Consider the following 6,011-nt stretch of genomic DNA (forward strand, 5'->3'; position numbering starts at 1 on the left):
TACAAGTATATTTTAACTTGTGGACAATTGCCCTTACATCCGCAAGAGAGTTCACAATTTAGCTACTGACAAGCCTGGTCGATGTTTTATATTTTACACATAACATATGTTTTACGCATTTATATATATTTCAAGTGTGTTTTCGTCCAGAAAATAAAAATTGCGATGACTGAACAACGGCTTTACAATAATTTATAAGCCACACTTAACTTAATTTAGAATTTTAAACTAAACAATTTGTCGAATTCAAAACTAGAATAGACAAATTCATAATTTTATAAATATAAGGTCGGTGGATCAAATGGAATAAGTCGGGAAACCGGCAATAAGCATACATTTCAGATCGGCCTTATATTCATAATTTTCTTCTCTTTTATCGTAATCTCGCGCCTTCCCTTCATTTCATTCACAAGAATCCACCTTGAAACCCCTGAATTATTATTCCACAATTTTTTGCGTTATGTTTAACCCCTTCATGTTATGTTATTGGATGTAAGTTAAATGTAATCTTATTATTTCGGTAAATTTAAGAAACCAGTATTATTATATAATTTTGCAGGTGCTTTATACATCGATTTTTTCTTCACAACAAGTGTATTCAGAAAAACGTAATATGTATATTTGATGGAAAGTCACGTTTAAACTTTACATGTATACTTATTCAGTCTGCTGGGTAGGGTTTTTTCTCCAATGAGTCAAGCTTCGAAGAGCGTCTGACTTTCAAAACTTATTCTAGAGTTAGTGATTTTTTTATTAAATACATGTACATCCTATTAGGGTTAAGCAAGATATCAGTAAATTGTTTACATTTACAAGTATACAAATACATGTAGATATATGAGTCTTGGGCAACATGAACCTCATTTTCCAGATTTAACGATTGTTCTAATAATCCAATAATTTAAACAAGTGTTCTTTCTAAGGGTCGAGTAGGAAAGCTGTGTTTTTCTACGGGAGGCAAAATTACAAAATTAGTAAGTGAGGAAAGGGTAACCAAGGGAGCTAAGAATCTAGCGGAAATCAAAAGAATGCAATCCAGGGATGGACATTAGACATGGAAACAGTAATCGGAGAACCAGGATTCCAGCGGTAAACAAAAGAATTCAATCCAGGTATGAAGTCTAAACATGAAAAACAGACAAATAACGTGAAATAACACCAAAAAAAACAGTACAAAGAAAAGCATGGACCAGGTGCACCGGTAGGGTAAGCAACCCCCCCCCAATCTATGTGCACCATGTACGTCTATCCATTTGTCTGACCATCACCATTTTGAACACTGTAGAATCGATATTCTTAAATAAACTTTGACCTGACTTAATCTTAATGAAAATCTGCGACCTTTAGAATTTCGAAGTCAAAGGTTAGGACTAAAGCTTGGTACTCAACTTTCTACAGTCCAACTCGTGTTCTCAGATTTTTGTCGATTGATTCTAATTGGTAGAGAGAGAAAAAATATTTTGAAAAAAATACATACAGATATTTAACTAGGTTTAAATTATGTTAATGTACTTTTCTTATACAGAGATACACAGATATGTTAATTATACGGTAAGAGATTGCCAATTAGTGCGATTTCAATGAGCTAATCTTTTGTTACATGTATGTATAAAAAAAATCTAATTCTATATGCGACTTTTACTTGGTAATATTTGAAACGTCAGCATGTTTGAAGTCAACGCCATCTGATGTCCTTCTTTTTTTGAATTATTAACCTAGAAACACCGAGTTATAGTAAATAAATTTAAACCGCAATCACTGAATTACCTCTCAGAATCATAACGAATGAATACGGGAAGTGCGGTGTTTACTTTAAATATACCGATAAGAACATTTTGGATATAAGGAGGTTTTCGCATTGCTTGTTTTCGTAACATTCATTGGCTATTTTAGAAATTGGAATCCACAAATTGAAATTGTTTTCAGTTAATAATAATACCCAAATATTTTATTAGAATTAATTTAACAAAAATAAGAAAATTAGGCTAAGATTATCTATAATTGTTCCACGGACTAATATTGTATTTCATTACTTTGCCACGAGATACTTTGTGTCCAGAGAATATTTCAAAAGAGGTCTTTCCCATGTAGATATTTGCAAGTCATTATTAGAATTATGGCAATCGTGTGTTAAAGACCTAATTTTAAGGTATTTACTTGTAAATTGTACTATACACGCAAATAAGCAGGTGTCGTTTTTACGCTACTGTTATTGCACATTCCGATGGTAAACACAGCAAAAGATGGTAACGTTGGGACATGGACGATCTCCTTATTTCCAGTTGTCAAATTCCATGTATGGAGTCGATGTATCTTATTCCACAGGTGTAATCTAATTCAATTTGCCTAATTCAATTATTAATGGGATTTGAATATTTTTGAAAACTTTCTTCTAAATATTTTGAATTTCAAAAAGCCCACTCAAATACCGGATATGGATATTGGTAATATTTATTCTTTGTCAGATACTTGTTTAATGCGCCGTTGCACAGTATTCCAAACATAAGAAACGTGTCTTTCAAAATCTCATATTTCTTTACAAATGTTGGACAATCACTACGCATTTTAAATCAGCATCGAACAAGTGTAATCAGATTTTTTGTGTGAATATTTTTTTTTCATAAGTTTTCAATTTAACTTTGATTTCATACGAAAATAAATCCTACATCACTTCGATGTTTATCACAATAAAAGCTTGAATTCAATTCAGCAATAAACGAGCAATTCAAGCGTACAGATGAACAGGTTCACATCCTAAACAGGTGTAACGTCTGACAACCTTTCTCATATTCTTTGTGCATTTCTGAATGAATAAAAATTTGGTTGTGGGCGCACTCTTCAGTTTCATTTTATCATAAGTGTTACAAAAAACAGAAACGTATCTGTAGTAACTAAAGTTTCGGAATGATGGCAACGGATCACGTAGTTCATAATATCCTGTTCGATATATAGTATACTTTACGTCGAGATAAAATGGAACCGTTGTGAGAGATGTTCGAAATTCAAATTCCATTCAAAGGAAATGGAGAAGCAGACACAACAACTGACATGAAGAAAGCGGAAAATATCAGTGTAATTAATACAATAATTTGCTATTTTATAATTTGTATGGCCCTCATCACTCAAGGGAACCTATATGAAATAAGATTTTCACAAAAAAAGATGAAAAAAAGATTGGTCACTTGAATTAAGCAACAACAAAAAAATGGAAAAGTGTCCCAGGTGTACCAGTACGGTCAGCCAGTGTTCTACATATTAACCAGTAGAATCCAAAATTTTGAGAATCATTTGTCTGTATTCTATACGTATTTTTGTGTTATATAATATTCATAGGCAAAATACTATTTTACTTAAAGTTCACAGACGAGTTTATATATTAGATAAATAATTCTCAATAATAAGAGTAACGTGGTTTGACAAAGTGGATGGAAAAATATTAAGTAAAGAATAGAAATAACAAATTTTACATTTAAAACTTTTTTGTCCGAGTCTGTAGCGGTCTACAACTTTATTTAGTTATAATGGTGAACAGGGAAAACATTCATTTCTTCCGAACTTGAATCCCAACACTTGAATTGAGGTAATAATAAAATTACCGAACTCATTATCATAAATCGGGAAGGGATATATTAAATGATACACGAACTGACTGAATCAAGGGTAAACCGAAAAAAAAAATGAAATCAGGCTCTATGTTTCTAACTTGGTGCCGGCATTTAAATAGAAATAAATGGTGGGTTAAATTTTGAAGGATCCCAAATAAATGCAGGTAACTATAAAGTGGCTATGATAAATTCACACCTGTTCTTTCTTGAACTAGTTCATATTTCCTTAAAGGTCTGTCCTGATTGTTATGGTAATCAATTCAAACAATATTTCAAAAATAATTTAGTACGCTAATTATTTTTTCTGCGTTTACAAGGTAAACTCTTATTGAAGATTGGAATGAAAATTACTTGATCTTACGTATAAAAGATATGGCCTATACACCTGTGAAGAGCCACTGAGAAGTCAAAATGGGATAATTATTTAATAATGTGATAAATTATGAACCAACAATTGTTAGTATTTTAAAAATATGAATATTGATTTTTAAAAAAAGACGTTATTATTTTCTTTAAGATTTTCATATTCATCGTTTTAATGGGAAGTTTATGAGGCATATGGAACCTTAGCAAAGAAGACTTCAGATTTTGATAGAAGCATGACCTAGTGACACTGTTTGAAAAAAAATAAGGAAACACGTGCCTCACTTCAGTGATTTTGTAAAAAAATAATAAATAGCACGCCAGATAAGAATCATGCAAAATGTGATTCATGTTTGGAAAGTCTACATATTTTCATTGTTTATATTTTTGAAAAATTTTAAAGAAAACAGAAATTTATAAGTGGTTTTAAAGCTCACCTGGTCGAAGGCCATGTGAGCTATTGCCATCACTTGGAGTCAGTCGTCGTTGCAATTGTTCAAAACTCTTCTCCTCTGACACTCCTTGACAAACTGGAACCAAACTTGGTATGAATGTTTCTTGGGTATTCTGCATAGAACAGCTGTAGGGATTTTTGATTCGTCGAAAATATGGCCGCCGTTACTAAAAATAGACGATAGGGGTCAGACAGTAGTTTTTCGCATATATCTCCAAAACCGTTAGGCTTAGCCAAATACTTTTTATTGCTGAAATGATCCTGATTATAAGGCATGCAAAAGTCACCAGGGAGCAAAGTTTACAGACGATTCCTTGGAGGGTTATTTTCAACCATTGTCTTGAAAACTATGATAGAATGAAACTTTCAATTGCTGAAATGATCTTTATGGTAAGGCCTACGACAGTTAGCGGGGATCAAACTTGTCAGGTGACTCCTTGTTAGAGTTATTGCCCTTGATAGGCAAAAAGCATGTTTTTAGCAATTTTCAGCCAATATCTTGAAAACTATAATAGATAGAAAATCATTTTAATTGATGAAATGATCCTTGTGATAAATTCTATTGAAGTCTTCATTGAGTCAAACTAATCAGACAGCTCCTTGATAGAGTTATTGCCACTGAAAGACAAAACAAAAATAACAAGGTGGGCGATTCAGGCTCCGGTGAGTCTTGTCTTATAAATCTTGCTTTTAGGAGAGAAAAAATAAGTAGAATGTACTGTATAATTCAAAATTAAGCAGGCAGATTGGAATGAATATATATGTATTTCATAGACCTGTAAAGCAACTTAATAACAAAAATAATAATGTGTAGGCTTTTTTTCGGGTGTATCACATATTACAGAATTTACATTATTCTTACGAAGACTTCTACTTAAAAATTGACTTTGATAATTTTTACGGTACCAGTCACCACTAACAATTAGAATTTATGATGTCAGTCTTTGAAACCATTAAGTTGGACTCCATTTCTATTTGACTTTCCACGTTATTTATGGAATTTTAGAATTCACCTTATGCACATTTTAACAGTAACTGTTTGATCGTAAACTATATGCTATTTTTTGGGACGGAACGTTTGGCTACATGTAATATTCATAAGTTGTAGTGTATGAACCAAAAGGGGGGAAACTTTACTATACACTGGCAACAAGTTGCTTAATTTGATGATAGAAAAAACAATAACAACAACAAAAACTAATAATGACATCAGAATTATCAGGTATCGCAGTCTCTAATATCAGTTTGCATAAAATCTAGATATCAATATTATATTTGAGTTATGATTTTTCAAGAAAAAAAATTATCTAGATCTGATCTGACACCGGAGTTGACTTATAGATTATACTATGTAATATAAACTAATATCCGAACCTTTCAACATTTTTACAGACGAAAATGTCTGACGTTTTTATTTAAAATCGTTGTAGCGAACAAAACAACCGTTAATTAATAGACAATGATTTTCCTATTAAATCACATCTGTTGCCCCACAACCAATATCAATCTGTCCACAGATTTAGCAAGTGCATCCCTGCAATGTAAACTTTAATAAAGTAAGAAATCACTTCAAATTCGATTGAGCGATG

The sequence above is a fragment of the Perna viridis genome, chromosome 5 (assembly GCF_037379345.1).
Source record: "Perna viridis isolate PV_CMFRI_1.1 ecotype Kerala chromosome 5, ASM3737934v1, whole genome shotgun sequence".
NCBI lineage: Eukaryota > Metazoa > Mollusca > Bivalvia > Mytilida > Mytilidae > Perna > Perna viridis.